Source organism: Ochlerotatus camptorhynchus, unplaced genomic scaffold (assembly GCF_037179485.1).
Source record: "Ochlerotatus camptorhynchus isolate MF236.1 unplaced genomic scaffold, CSIRO-AGI_Acam_v1.1 ptg000357l, whole genome shotgun sequence".
Classification (NCBI taxonomy): Eukaryota; Metazoa; Arthropoda; class Insecta; order Diptera; family Culicidae; genus Ochlerotatus; species Ochlerotatus camptorhynchus.
The window spans coordinates 814,776-831,560 of NW_027040845.1; the positions used below are offsets into that span (position 1 = coordinate 814,776).

The following is a 16,785-nucleotide window of genomic DNA, read 5'->3' on the forward strand; positions in this document are numbered from 1 at the left end:
CTTATACAGGCAAAAATTAGCTGCATAAGGCAAATTTTGGCTGTATAAGCTAATCTGCAGCTAAAATTGTTTGTTGGGATACCACATTGTAACTTTTTGCTTTAGAAGAATAAATCATTCTAGTTCAGACCTTCAGTCGAGTAAGTTCGTAGTTTTTATTTTATTTTTTTTAAACGCCGCCCCCCAAAGGCTCGAACTAATAACTCCCATATTCTTATATTCTACATATTTTCATATAAACATTAAATTTATTGGGTAGGGTTGGGACCATCGGGTGCCTGATTGATGCGATTTGGATGGGGAAAGTGGAATTTCCAACTCCCTATTGTTAACATTTCGTGAATTGAAGGTGGGCTTTTCTCCCCACTCATTGGAACCATCCTCTTGTATGATGGTTTGCGCTGTATTGGGGTGGAACATTTTTATCATTGGATGGAGATTCTTCTTGCTCCCGCGAAAGTGTCTCTGCTTACGGGTACACCCTCCGTTTATGGCCCTTCATACAATGGTAAATTTAATACAACCAGGAATCGTACTTGATCAAGTCATACGAGGTGGACAGTCCACTGTCTAATGGCTGTGCCCTGCAACAATGAGTGGTATCCTTACCAGACATATATACAAATATTTCTTTAAGTATGGCCTTTCAGATGCTGCCACAAGAAAAATTTTAAGTTATCCAACTTAATGTGATATAAGCATTTTCTTACCACATGATTTTTTGGACAAAACAGTCCATAGCTTTCCAACGATAAAACTTATCAACATGCTTTTTTGCAGCAAATACGTGCGCCGTTATTTGCTATGCTACGAGTATTTTGAAGACCAATTTCTAAAATAAAATAGTTCATAATATTTAGTATAAACCAACTATTCTCTTAGAGACACCCTAACTAAATACTTAATAATTGCTCTAAAACAGTCAACTCGGATTCGGATGCTCAAAAGTAGTACTTTTAGACACTGTTATTTTAGTTATGAAGAGTAGGCCATTATGTTATTCAAAACAGTGTCGAAAAGTGACACATTTCAGTAACAAGTGCTAAAAAATATTATTATTTAAATCCTTTTTGTCCATACCCATTTTTTACCCACTGTGTGCAATGCTTGTCACTTAGGGGCTATTCATTAACTAGGTAGACAGCTTTTTTTTGGGATTCTTGCCTCTCCCTCCCCCTGGGTAGACAATTGTTCATACACAATTTTTAAAATTTGTTTGAGTCGTGAATAATTAACCACCCCCCCCCCCCCCCCCCCCCATACTGTCTATGAAGTTAATGAACAGCTCCTTATAGCGGTAAGCTCCATGGATAATACGCCAATCTCGAATTATCCTAGATTTTGCTAAGCACCATGCCGTATTATCCTCAATTCGAATCTCGGATTTAACTGTGTAGGAAATCTCGGATTTAAAAAAATGAACGCAGCCAAAACAAAATCTGCTTTCACCGCTCTCACACACATATTCACGAGCATCAACCGTAATTTTTCTTTTTATGATTACGGAATCCGATTCATTGCATCTGTTCCAAACGCAGCAAAAAAAAAAGTTTGTTGCGGCTTGGTCTCAATCGAAACGTTTTTCCGCGGGTTGCATTTTTTTCATCTTCTTGATCATCTTCGGGTGTAGCAAATAAATTCGGAAAGTTTTTTTTTCCTTCATTTGTTTTCCGTTGATCTTGTTTTCCGTGCTGGGCACCAATGCTACCGACGCCAGGGAGGCAGCTCCCACACCTGGACCCTACCTATCGACCCATCAACTCATGAACCGGGGACCAACGGCTTTACTTCCCTTCCGAAGGAAGGCGTTATCAGAGATGTTATGCCACAGAACATCCCGGCGGCGTCGACTGGGATTGAACCCAGGCCTGCTGGGGTGAGAGGTAATCACGCTTACTACTACACCACCGGCGCCACTTAAATAAATTCGGAAAAGTTAAACGCATCTTATTTAGGAGGAAACAGCAAGATTGAAAGCGTCACCAAGAACATGGAATCCCACAACGGACTTTTCCGCAACATCCTATTACCCTTATTTCATGTTCCATGTTTGCCACAAAAAAACTTCTTCGGGATGGATTATGCTTCTGTTTATGTTGCTCTTTTGGATGAACTTCTCGTCGGAAGTGCTGTGAATTACTCGTCGGAAGTTCTCTGCAATTTTACCTCGGAAGTTCTCTGAACTTCTCGTCGGAAATTTCGGGAAGTTCACATCGTCGGATGTTCTAAGAACTTCTCTGAACCTCTCCTCGGATGTTCGCTGAATTTCTTCTCGGAAGCTTTGAACTTCTCCTCGGAAGATCTTTGAACTTCTTATCGGAAGTTCTTTGATCTTCTCCTAGGAAGTTCTATGAACCTCTCCTTGACAGTTCTCTGTACTTCTCATCGGAAGTTCTGTGAACTTCTCCTCGGAATAATTGTGAACTTCTCCTCCCAAGTGCTCTGAACTTCTCGCCAGACGTACTATGAACATTAGACTGATGCAAAATTTGACATTTTCGCTCCACAGTGCTTAATGGTTCCAAATCGGGTCCTGGTTAGCCTCCCAAAATTTGAACTACTTTAGTAAGAAACTGATTTTGCACAAACCATTTCAAGTTTATATGGAAATTACTATTGGAAAACTTATGTTTTTGTTCATATCTATCTAACAATTCCCCACATCACTATGCTTTTAAAAATCATAGCAGTAATTGTAGGAAATTTTCTCAGCTACAACTTTGGTGAAAAACACTTTTCAATCAAAAGTAAGGAACAAAAGTTATTAATGATTCAAGTCACTGATGTCTTATAATTATGCTCATTCAACTGTTCAGCAGGCAACATTGGTGTTTCTGGTGTGAAGAATAGAGCACAAATATCATGGCTACTATGTCACACTGCAGAATACAGTGTTGCTAACAGAACAGCTGCTTGATCATGCCATAAGATTATCAATCTCTTAAACAATTAATAACATTTTAATTTGAAATTTTACTGAAAAACGATGTTGCGCAAAGTTGTAGCTTAGAAAATTTCCCGTAAAAATAGTTATTGAAATTTTCGAAAAAGCAATATGGAAAATTGGTAGAAGACAATGAACAAAAAGTTTGGTTTTCCCATAGTAATTTCCATATAAACTTCGAATAGTTTGTGCCAAGTCAGTTTCTTTCCGAATGAGTTTAAATTTTGGGAGGCTAATCAGGACATGATTTGAAACCGTTTGAGCACTGTGGAGCGAAAATTTCAAATTTTGCATCAGTCTAATGAACATCTTGTCAGAAGTACTACGAGCTTCTTGTCGGAAACTCTTTGAATTCCTCGTCAGAAGTTCTCAGGGGCCTCCTTAAGCTCAGTCGGTTAAGGCGCAGCTATAAAACAAAACCATGTGAAGGTGGCTGAGTTCGATTCCTGATCCGGTCTAAGAATTTTTCGGTTTGGAAAATTTGTCGACTTCCCTGGGCATAGAGTGTGATTGTACTTGCCACACAATTGATCATTTTAGATGGTCAAGTTTTGAATCCACCACAGCATGCTTTTAGCGTTACTGTATATGGACGATCAAATGTAAAATTTTGTGGTAGCCACAGCATGGTTCTGTCAAAACCTCAGCATTTTCATTGATCAATTATATTAATGCAAAAACGGCACAGGCATCGAAAGCTCTCAATTAATAACTGTGGAAGTGCATCTAGAACACTAAGTTGAGAAAGAATAAGAAAAAAAGAAGAAATTCACCAGAACTTCTAATGAGAGAATCGCAGAACTTCTCATGACAAAATCTCAGAATTTCTCATCGGAAGTTCTCTGGATTTCTCCTCGGAAATTTTCTGGAAATTTTGAACTTAGTTTTGTCGAATTTTTGTCAAAAGTTCTCTGAGCTTCGCATCTGAAGTTCTGTGAACTTTTCGTAGAAAGTTCAATAAACTTGTCATCGGATGATTTTTAAACTTCTCGACAGCATTACTCTAATGAATTTCTGTGAAATTTTCGTCAAAAGTACTTTGGACTACAGCGAAGTTTTGTGAAATTTTCTTCAAATGTTCTGTGAACTTCTTTTCGGAAGTATTCTGAACCTGTCGTTGTAAGTTATCTAAACTTTTCGTAGGAAATTAAAAAAGTTCTTTGAACCTGTTGTCGGAAGTTCTCTGAGCTTCTCGTCAAAATTTCCAGAACTTCTTGTTGGAAGATCTCAGAACTTCTCATAAGAAGTTATCTGAACTGATCGTCGGAAGATTTCTGAACTTCTCTTCGGAAGTTCTCTAAACTTCTTGTCGGAAGTTCAAAGAAGTTCTCTGAAGTTCTCATTGGATTGTTAGTGATTGACTTAAGGCTGAGGACATGTTAATGACTTAAGGGTGAATGGTTTGGACTGGTTGGCAAATCGCTGGGGCCCGTTGAAGAGTCCGCAAGAGAGGCGTCACCTGATAATGCAAGCCTGTTCGATTAATAAAACGTAGATGCTTTATAGATGACGGGAAATGCCAGGACTCTGATGGTCCGGGAGGGCTTGAAGATCATGGCAAAAATGCTCCATCATTCATAGAGCATCTCCCTCTTAATAATGGAACAGTCCTACTTTGTCAGGTAGCGTCTCTCCTGAGTACTCTTCAACAAGACCCAGTGATTTGCCGACCAGCTCTAAATACTCACCCTTAATACTCCGATATCACATTCCCAATTCATCGGATTATGGTCAATCCGTAGTACAGTATCTTCCAAATAATTTTCTTACACGACGTCACAAGATCCAGCTGCCTCAGAAATTTATTGTACTTCACTCCGCAACCTAAAACACATCGGCATGATCAAAGTTAATCACACCTGCCGAACCATCACCAGTCACTCCAGAGTTTTATGTTTCTTGGATAGCATCATCGTCCTGGAATGCATTGACTTCAAATTGCACTGCCTTCGTTCAACAAGATAGAAGTAGGTTTTCGAAGACGGGTTCCACCGTCGACGGCAGATTCTTAGGAGCAATGAGCAGAATATCTAGACCACCAATTGGTATAGGTAGAACTACCAAACATAAGAAATGTCTTTAAACGCAATTTGCTCGAGAATTAAAATACATCCACGCAATCTAACACCAGTATATTAAAGAATAAACTTCCTTTATCAAATGGCATTGTTAGTTTGCGTAGGTGTGTTTTGATTCTCGAGAAATTAGGGTTTAAAGCTATTGTTTATTATTAGTTAGTCGGTTTATTTCAATGGTTGGTCTAGTACTCTTCTTCCGCCTGCATAACTGAATACACTCACAGCTTGACATTCTTTACTACACTCTGCACGCAGGCAAAAGAACGTAAGAATTTCATAAGAAATACTTATGAATTTTAGCTATAAGAAATAGGTGTGATCATTGATTTGCCTTTTGAAGAATAATGTTGTCAATACAAATATTCGGAGCAGAATGGAATCGGAAAATGGACGTTGTGGTTACCTCATGTTACCCGAAAATCATTCATAAGTCACGCTTATGCAATTCATACATGTTGTACATAAGTCGAGCCTTATGAAATTCTTAGATCAATTTGCCTCAGTGTACACTACAGGTGAATAAATTTAAGAATTTCATACAACTCGACTTATGAACGACACATATGAATTTCATAAGCGTGACTTATGAATGATTTTGTCGAGCATATCATTTTCCCAAGCGTTGAAAGACGAGTGGTCAACACACGGGTCCCGTAATCTCAACGTCCATGGTTCGGTTCCAGTTTGCTGAGTATTATTATTTTTTTTTCAACATTGTTTTTCATAAGGCAAATCAATGAAATTCATACCGATTTCTTGTGGCTAAAATTCATAAGTGGTTCTTATGAGAGCGAATGGCTGCGTGCTTTATATGTTGATTACTTTTTCGAAGGGACGTATCAGCTTTTGTAAACAATGTATTTGATCGTCGATTTGGTGTAACTGGTTCCCTAGCTGATAGTGCTATAAGTATGCATGGGCGAGCTACCAGTTAGGCCAAATACACGATCAAATGCATTGTTTACTAAAGCTGATACGTCCTTTCGAAAAAGAAATCGAGATATGTTTTATCCTCTAATGGTGCTTACCTGCTTAAATTAAAATTTAATCTAGATTTTTGAAAATCTGAATTCAATCGCATATTATTCTCGATTGAGCTTAGCGTCATTAGAACCCTTTAAATCAATATGCAATGCAATGACTATGATGGGATGATCAAACCGATGCGTACCTTCCTCAAAATTGTCCTTCGCTCGCTTTCTACTTTCTATATACAATTTTCACACTGCCGTACTATAACGGAACTATCAACTCTATACTTTCACCTCCTCATCAATCGTATAAAATTTCCCTTTTAAGTCTGATATTTGACGTTAAGAATCTCCAACTATGTAAATCGTTAACTTCACGCATGAAGTAATAAAAACATGTTAGTTAAAGAAAATAAATTCATTTTTAATTTTTGACTTCTGATCATGACACATAAATTGTTTACGATTTATAATCTATTACGAAATCTGACCTCTGATTTACAATCGCTGCTCACCGGTTAGGGTTTTTGATCTAATTTCCGTCCTACCAAGCCAACCCGCGTTTTACCTCTCTGTTTTGAACGGGTTTGAACAAAAAAGGAATATTTCTGTCAAGCATGACTTCTAAATTTATTCAGGTTTTCATTTTGGATTTGATAAAGAGTCACAAATTGTTAAGATATTGTTTAAAATCTAATACTGCTTTTTGATTCTAAATTCGTTCTACAAGTTTCAATTCCGTCCTTACGCATTGAAACGCCTTTAGATTTTTTTCGTCATACGGATAAACGTAGAAAAAGCCGTGTTTGAGAACGGATAAACGTAGAAAAAAACGTGTTTTGAGAACAATGAGCGTAAATATTCATACAATGCGCTCTTATAGGATTTATTCTGTAGCTAATGAACTAACGCATCGGATCAAACATATTATTGATTTGTGTACGGTGAAATCATTGATATTATTGATCTTTGCTGATCGATATAACGGAAACGGGCGATTACGACGAAGTGGCGCTCTACCCTATGTCTCATATATTACTGCCTTCAACTAAGTCAATCATAATTTATGATTAATAACATTTGAATTCTGATTTCTAATGTATCCATTTTATGTTCTTAATAATCTATTTTAATTTTGAATGACATTTCCTAAACCTCAATCGCGCATAACTCTGCACCGGTGTTCCAAAAACGACAACCTGCACTGTAAATAAAAACTATCATCTCTTTCTACTTCCCACAACGCTCGCACTCTCCAACGAACTCTCACATGTTCCCTTGATATACCATATCAAGCAACGTGCAACCGGCTACCAAGCTACGATTCCACGTGTGTTTTGCTCTCGCCCATCGTTTCTCACTCATGGAGAGTGAAACCACAGAACCACCCTAACCACCCGTTTGCTGCAGCAGTACAAACCAAAACAAACCCACGCGCTCGAAACAACCCCAAGAGAGCCCGAACCTTCCACCACCGCGAGCGAGCTAACCAATGCGCAGCGGTTTTGAGCGCGGACCTCATTCTCCCCCACAAAAGACCACGTAACGATCTCGATAATGACGACAGCAGCACTTGCGGACTGCCGGACGATCAGCGATAACGTCGCGGCGCGCGCGTCGTCGTCGTCGTCGTCGTTCATTTCGGCTTCATCCTACGACTACCGGATTCATTTTTCGCGAGTTCGCGAATCCTGCGGCAGCGTAGCGCGTGCTGTTTTGTTTATACCCGCTTTGACCGATCGGAGTCCCAACCAGTCAACATTCGACGGGCCAAGTGGACGGACGCGCGCGCGTGTGTTGTTCGCTGAGTATCCATCCGTACGTCGTCGTCGATGTGCATTCGAAGTGTGCACGTTTCTTATCGAGGGAATCGTAAGGATATTCCGGTTAGGCGTTAGTTGGTAGCTGCTTATGATAATAAGTCTCGGTAAATTATGCGTCTCCTCAAGGGGGTCGAAGAAGACGCTGCTGAAAAGTGACTTTTAACAGCCCGGTGATTAGTATGCTAATCAAGGATGAAAGATTGCATCAGTGGTTATTAAGCGAATTGTGAATATTAATTGCAATTGATACGAGTGTATTATCGAGACGTTAGGGAGGCGTTGGTGGGTGTAATGATTTAGCGACATATGTACCTGGCAAAATTGCACCGCAACCTCTCCTGTCAGAAGCAACTTCAGTGCACCGATCCGGTTGGGAGTAAACCAACGATTTAAGAAGTGGACGTAATAAATTACTTTAACTTGAAAACCGCAACAAGTTTCGTGAGTTGTGTTCATGTGAACGGCTTCGTGTTACAAGTTAGCGCTGTCGAAGAGATCGAAGTCGAGAACCGGAAAAGCACACTGCATCAGAAACAAAACAGACCCAATGAGCCCCGGTGGTTGGTGCAAAGGATATCGTTTGGTGGCTACCTGAAGGGGACACAACTTGAACGAAAAATAAAAACTAGCTAGTTGGGCATGCGAGCGTGTGTGGAGTGAGGTGAAGACGACCGACCGATGGCGGTGGACTGTCGTTGGAAGATGAATATTAATTTCCACATTTCCAAAACATAAAAAAAAATGATCCGTGAGAGATGAGACATTCCCAGCTGTTCGTGACCTGCTACATACACATTGGGATGCCCGAACCGAAAGTTGAACTATAAAACCAAAAAAAAACAACCTGTTGAATGGTTAATGGTGCGATGCGTGTGCGGGAATTTCGACTGCGAAGATGCTGGGATTAGAATACTAATGAGATTAGAATTTGCGAAATGGAAGGCTTATCTGCTGAAAAGAGATCCGTTTGTATCAATCTTGTTGACTGAAGCTGAGCTAATGGAAATTTAAACCAAATCTACATATCGAAGGCTGTTATGATTGCTGATCAATACAAACGGAGATTTATGGATAGCAATATAACCGCTAACATGTCGATGGCGAAAATTGATGGAAATTTGCAATTAATTTCCGGCAAAATATTCATGTATTCCAAATAGGAATCAAAACATTTCTAATGGTGGACCACCTGTGCCTGCGATGATTTATCCGTTTTAAGACCTATTTTCAGAAACCATTCCTTTTTATTGGTGTGTAAATTTGAAATATGAATTTTAATTGCAATGTGAATTTCGTACATGAAATTTTTGCGATAAACTTGCTTGCAAGTTGTACAGAATATTTAAAATTTTCGCAATACAGTGTCTATCCATTTTTGGCAACAAGTCGTCAACTTTACGTTGCCATAAACGAGATTTTTATGTGTGGGTTATGTTTCTCATTATGATGATAGGCATCACTAGGAATATGTATATTAAAAATTCACGTCATTAGAAAAGCGATATCAGGGATTAGATGAGTCATTAAATTTAAGTAAACAGTGCACTATGGTCCGAAACGAAAATTTTGCAAGGAAAAAACTTTACACAGCTATTTCGGTTGGTACTTACCTAAATCAGTAGTTTGAAATGTAATGACCTTTCATTTGTAACAATTGCACTGGGTTCGAAATGAAAATTTAGCAGGAAATAATATTTAGTCCGTTTCTATTCATTGTAGATGGTTGACAACATGTTTTGATAAGCAAATTTTAATTTTCGATTGAATTCATATTTTGATATTATTTTGATATTTCTAAAAAATATAATTAGGAACAAAATTTGATATTTTATAAACAAAAAGCATCCACATTTAACACTGAAATCTACATTTATTTTTATTTTTTCTTCTTACGTGTCAATCAGGTTTCTTTATGAACATTACAAAGAAAATTATGATTTTTACAGTGTTGTTTTACAACATTTATTGATATTAATCTACCTGCGAATTAAATTTACAAACCGATATAAAATTGATTTCGTCCTGTTCGTCTGTAGTACTTTAACAATCAGTTCTTCCGCAACAAAATAAATATCGTAATAAATAATGTCTGTTAAAATATGTTCGAAGCAAAGGAATCTATCATTCATAATGATATAAGAGTCATCGTAGACTAATTTTTTACATGATTCGTGTGTCCTATTAATATATTGAATATAATTCCACCAGAATTTGTCATGAAAACGAAACTCTAAATTTAAAAACTTCACATCGCCTATTTCTATGCTATTCGATCTAATAAATTTCAATCGTGCGTCATATTTTAACTTTGTTATTTGTCTATAAGGACAAATCTGGATCAACAATAGAAAAGGGCCCATCCACATTTGTAAGCAAACCATTCCAAACCCCTTTACTCACAAAGCGAAGGCTGACCACGTAAACCAACACCATCATCGGATAGGGGAAACTTCTACCTACCCGATGATGGTGTTGGTTTGTGTGAGCAGCCTTCGATTTGTGAGGAATGGGCTTTGGAATGGTTTGTTTACAAATGCCGATGGGCCCTTTTCTATTGTTGATCCAGAAATGCAATTCATTATATACTTTCTTATCATTTATACCAATGGATGATTATTTCCAGTTCTGTACTTTAATATGGCACCATTCGCACTTTATTGAAAACATTTTTTGATTTTGAATCTAGATATTAACCACAAGATTTAAGATTACTAAATTTAATATCATGATAGGGGAAATGACGGCTTCGGCATGCCAGACTGTTTTCGGCAACCCAAATTGAAACACTATTTTCACTGGATTTTCTTACGAAAACACTTCGCTGAATGCATGCAAACGATTATTTATGCTTTCAGCTTCAATTTGACTATATTTTTACCACCGAGCAAAAGCAATCTAGCAAGGTTTTCTTGAAATAAAACACACGCACTACAAATTGTAGCTGATTTCGAGTTGCCGATAATAGAACAGCAGATTTACATGCAGTTTAAATGGAACGGTTGCCGAAGAAAAACTGGTTGCCGACAATCCTCGCTCTCACTAGAGAAGATTGGAGCTTTGTAAAAGCGTTTCAAAATAGTTTTTGACAATTCTTTCGACTGAAATTGTTAGAGCAGCTGGCAGCAAAAGATTGTAAACAAACCAATACTGCATATGTGTGCGTTCGTTAGAGAAAAAGGCTATAGAAAGAAGGTCGCTGCTTAGGTTGCCGAGAATACGTAAATTCCCCTATCAAAATAATAACTAATTTGGAGCAGTTCCACACAGATTCGCAAATCGTTTCGGATCGACCTTCTACGATTATGATGAAACTTTGCACAGTTGTTTGTTATTGCCCAACATGCCATTTTACATTTATGGTTCCCTAGTTTTGCACACGACTAACACTTGAAAAGGGCTTATGCAAAAATGATGCGCATCAATAGAAAAATATATATCTCGTGAACGATTTGTTTGATCGAGATGGTGTCTTGGGCGAAGTTGCGGACAAGTATTGTGCCTTCTAAAAAGAACTATACACTGTAAAAATTATTTTTTTTTTACAAAAAAATCAAAATTATCAAAAAAAAATTAAAAATTACACAAATTGCATTTTTATTTTTATTTTTATATTTATTTTGAAGTTTAGATAGAGTTTAACCTACTGACATTTTACTGTGTATTTGCTGGGCAAATCACAAATAAACAAGTTATGAATTATGGAAAAAATATATTTTTTTTTTAATCCTAACGATAGTTATCGAATATTTTTGAAATAGTGTTAATATTAAAACACATTAAATTTACAACAAAAAGCTCATAATGCTAAAATTCCCCAAAAATGTTATTTTCGAGATACTCGTAGGTTAAAATTCACTTATCGCATAATTTGAGCAATTTTTGCTCTTTATGATGTTATTCGTTAGTGTTCAATCTTGAAAATATTTTTAACAAAAAGCCCAATTAATTTCCTTAAACTTTGCTGTTAACAGTTTTTCAATCATACGCATGAGTTAAGATATGATTATTTAGCTAAATTAGCTAGGCGTATATAGGGCTAAAAAGAAAAATACACTTTTCCCATACCGTCTCTTACTCATAATTAATTATATCTTAACTTATGCGTCTGATTGCAAAACTTTGAACTGAAAAGTTCAAGGAAATTGATTGGGCTTTTTGTTTAAAATATGTTCAAGATTAAACACTAGACTGATGCGCTCCACAGTGTTCAAACGGTTTCAAATCGGGTCCTGATTAGCCTCCGAAAATTTAAACTCATTTGATAAGAAACTTACTTGGCACAAACCATTTGAAGTTTATATTGAAATTACTAAGGAAAAACAAAACTTCTTGTTAATTGTCTTCTTGCCTATTTACATTTTGTACTGTTAACAAATTCTATTTCTTTTCTTATGGGAATTTTTATCAGCTACAACTTTGCAGAAAATCGTTTTTCAGCCAAACGTCAAATTAAATAGTTATTAATTGTTGATTGAGATTGATAATCTTATGGCAAGATTAAGCAACTGTATTGTGAGCAACACTGTATTCTGCAGTGTGACATAGTAGCCCTGATTTTTGTCCTTTATTCCACGCGCCATAAACACCAATGTTGCCTGCTGAACAGTTGATTGAGCACTATCATAAGACATCAGTGACTTGAATCATTAATAACTTTTGTTCCTTACATTTGATTGAAAAGTGGTCTTGAACAAAGTTGTAGCTGAGAAAATTTTCAACAAGCTTAGCTATCATTTTCTAAAGTAGAGTGAACTGGTGAATTTTGAACTCGATATGAACCGAAATTATGGTTTCTCCATAGTAATTCCCATATAAACTTCAAATGGTTTGTGCCACGTCAGTTTTTCACTAAATGAGTTCAAATTGTATGAGGCTTATCAGGGCCCAATTTGGAACCGTTTGAGCACTGTGGAGCGAAAATTTCAAATTTTGCATCAGTCTATTAAACACTCACGAACAATATCTCAAAAGGGTGATAACTGCTCAAATTATGCGATAAATGAATTTTAACCTACGAGTATCTCGAAAATAACAACTTTGGGCAATTTAAACATTATTTGGTTTTTTGTTGTAAATTTAATGTGTTTAAATATTAACACTATTTCAAAGATATTCGATAACTATTGGTAGTATTTTGGAAAATACTTATTTTTCAATAATTCATAACATTTTTGTGTGTGATTTTCCCAGCAAATGCACAGTGTCAGTAGGTAAAACTTTACCAAAACTACAAAATAAATATTAAAAAAAATAATTTTAAAAACAAATGCAATATGAGTAAGTTTATATTTCTTTTTGAAAAAGTTGATTTATTTTTGTAAAAAAAAAATATTTTTTACGGTGTATATTTTTTCTTGAAAGGCACAATACTTGTCCGCAACTTTTTCTAAGACACCATCTCAACCAAACAAATCGTTCGCAAGATATATGTTTTTCTATTTATGCGTATCATTTTTGCATAAGCCCTTTTCAAGTGTTAGTCGTGTACAAAACTAGGGAACCAAATATGTACAATGGCATGTTGGACAATAACAAACAGCTGTGCAAAGTTTCAACATAATCGTACAAGGTCGATCAAAAAATTTAAAAAAAAATCGTCATTTAAAATGGAACTTCTGATAGGGGAAATGACGGTTTCGGCATGACAGTCTATTTTCGGCAAATTGAAACACTATTTTCACTGGATTTTCATACGAAAACACTTCGCTGAATGCATGCAAACGATTCTTTAAGCTTTCAGCTTCAATTTGACTATATTTTAACCACTGAGAAAAAGCAATCTAGCAAGGTTTTCTTGAAATGCAACACACGCACTACAAATTGTAGCTGATTCCGAGTTGCCAATAATAGAACAGCAGATTTACATGCAGTTTAAATGGAACGGTTGCCGAAGAAATACTGGCTGCCGACAATACTCGCTCTCACTAGAGAAGATTGGAGCTTTGTAAAAGCGTTTCAAAACAGTTTTGACAACTCTTTCGACTGAAATTGTTAGAGCAGCTGGCAGCAAAAGAATGTAAACAAACCAATACTGCATATGTGTGCTTTTCTTAGAGAAAAAGGCTATAGAAAGAAGGTCGCTGCTTAGGTTGCCGAGAATACGTAAATTCCCCTATTTGTTTTGTTTATCACATCTTAGTTTATTCGTGACTTCTCCGGGTGAGATTTGAACTCAAATCTTTTATCGTGAGAAACATGAATACTAGCTATTCACGCCAGGCGCGTATTCAGTTCAATATTATGAATGCAAATCCAGTAATCTAATTGATTTAATTGAAAGCAGGATTAGTTTTCCATTTGATTCAACAGTGAACAATTTTGCTCTCATTTTTGCTGTGTTAACCGTTAATTCGGCCAAAACGAGATCAACTGGAGTATTCAAAATAACAACAAATTTTGATTTCAATTTGATCTCCAGCTTTGCTCGGGTTGTCCTCAAATCTCACCCCAGGCAAGTCACGAATAAAACAAATCAAGTTTGAAATTGAAATTTTTGACTAAAAGTCTCTTCTACAAAGTTGTTCCTTATAGTTAGGTCCTCATTTTTTAGACAATGAATTCCAGGGTGGTTCTTATTATTATTGAAATCTTGAATCTAACTTTTTTGTTTGAAGAAATTAAGATATAAATTCTTCGGCAAAGTTATAGCTGAGCTAATTTCAAGCAGCTGATGATGATGATGATGGTCCCACCTCTTACCCCTACAAAGGTTTGAGCTGGACGATTTATCTTTAAGATAATTAAATATGACATTTTAACAAGGTTTGTAAACCATATCAAACTGGTTACAGTTTCACATATAAAATCACTCTAGAGTTTACAGTTACTTCACAGCGATATAAATGTGGAAAAGCTCAGGCGTCCACCTCTTAGTTATCTTTTTTGTCCACATAAAATATTCATAAGTATTACAAGCAATCAAGAGTTAATGAACAATCAACAAAGCATCCTATTACACTAGCAACCCCACAATCTGATGCTATCATAATTTTCAGGAATGTTAGGAATACTCAAAAACCCCCGACATTTGCCAGAAAACTTACTACTAACTCAAGGTATCTTACAAGTAAGCATCAAAGTTGCATTTTTTTTCTTATCATCAAATTTTATATTCAGTACTCCATATCCGTAATACGCGCGCGAGGCTCAAACCTTTATAGACTACTTATTTCAATCTACTACTATTAAATCAAATATTAAAAATCCATCGTCACCATCGTGTCGAACAGAAAAAGTTTTTGCAATGCTGCAATAATTATTAAAAAGTCGTTACGACAGCTATCCATACAAAATAATCCGTTAGAGATAACTTCGTCATGATACATAATTTGTCAATTCATAAAAAAAATCACTGGATAACTGGTCAAAAGACAGTTTTAACGTGTGAAATGGAATGTCTTTTAAATTTTGCTAATGTTGTTGCACGTTTAATGTGTCTAGGCATCGAATTGAAAACATTTATTCCTTTAAAATATAATGAATTTTGTGAAGAAAAAGTTAAGAAATGTGGTGTTCTAATATTATATCTATGAAAGTCACTCCTTCTTTCAATTAGATCACACAAATATCGAGGCAGCAGACCGTTAACTCAGTGCCAACATTTCAAAGGGACGTAATTGCTTTGGTAAACAATGACTTTAGCCGTCGATTTCTCGCGAATGAAATCTTACCTCTCCAAAATTACAATGCAAAATGGTCCCAAAGCCATATTTAGGAAGACAAAAATGGTTGCGCTAAAACCGTTGATTTAAGGCATATGGTGTCTTACAGAAAGTTTCTTAATATTTTTTGGCCAATTTTTTTATGTTAGTGAAATTAGGGTGCTCCATAAAATTGGTGAATTGGAAATGTGAACTTTTTTATTATGTGAGATAGATCAGTGCAACAGCGGCGCCGGTGGTGTAGTGGTAAGCGTGATTACTTCTCACCCCAGCAGGCCTGGGTTCAATCCCAGTCGGCGCCGTCGGGATGTTCTGAGGCATAACATCTCTGATCACGCCTTCCTTCGGAAGGGAAGTAAAGCCGTTGGTCCCCGGTTCATTAGTTGATGAGTCGATAGGTAGGGTCCAGGTATGGGAGCTGCCTTCCTGGCGTCGATAGCATTGGTGCTCAGCACGGAAAACAAGATCGACGGAAAACAAATCAAAGGAAAAAAAAGATCAGTGCAATGTTCCAGAACAATTAATTTGCGGCACTTTTGCTCAAGCCATAAAACTTCCATCTCTTATGGTTCCTGAGTTATGATTTTTTTAAACAAGAAAGTTAGGGTGGCCCCTGAAAAATTGGGTTTCTATTAATATTTTTTTCATACGTTCATTTCTCGTAAGACAAATGTTCTAGACACTTTTAGAACTTTCAAAGGCAAATCTTTTTGCTAAAGCAACCAAGTTGCTATCTTTTTTATTGGAAAGTTAAAGGCGATTTTCTTCAAAAAACTGGCATTTTTCAATTGTCAATATCTCTAAAAGGAGCAAACCGATTTTTATGTTTTTAATTCCATTTGAAAGATCATTATTTTGTTCATTTACGGTGGGAAAACTGCGAGTGCGATTTTTGTTTAATAAATGCTTTTTAAAAAATTTAATTTAATTCTTCCCATCCGTTCGCGATTCTAACTAGTACGCGACAGATTCATATTTTATTTGTTTAAATTATTTTTCATGATTGAGCTTTTATTCGCGAGAAATCGACGACTAAAGCCATTGTTTACAAATGCAACTACGCCCCTTTGAAATGTTGGCACTGAACTACTTTAAAAATGAACATCATAGTCAAATATACAATTCTTAGCTTCACTGACAACCATTATAAGGCGTCTAGCATCAAAGTTGAGGAAGTGAATCTATTACATCTCAAAATCAAATGCATATTCTGCAAGCGCTGTAATCTCGATATTTGTGTTGCATTGGCCAGAAATAAAAAAGAAGGACAAAAGTCTCCATGAGGAGCGATGATTGATTTGTATAGCT

At 36.5% G+C, this 16,785-nt stretch overlaps 1 protein-coding gene across 7 annotated transcripts in view; it reads left to right on the top strand.

Annotated features, from left to right (window-relative positions):
- Positions 1 to 7,672: 7,672 nt before the first annotated feature.
- The window catches only part of LOC135709253 (uncharacterized), a 111,125-nt gene continuing 102,012 nt past the window's right edge, over positions 7,673 to 16,785 (top strand). For 2 of the 7 annotated variants that reach the window (XM_065231543.1, XM_065231548.1), the window contains exon 1: positions 7,673 to 7,879. The gene's annotated coding sequence lies outside the window, so the exon portion shown is untranslated. Of the gene's footprint in view, positions 7,921 to 7,941; positions 8,099 to 16,785 lie in introns of those variants that run through there. The other 5 variants (XM_065231545.1, XM_065231549.1, XM_065231544.1 and 2 more) reach the window with 4 other exon arrangements.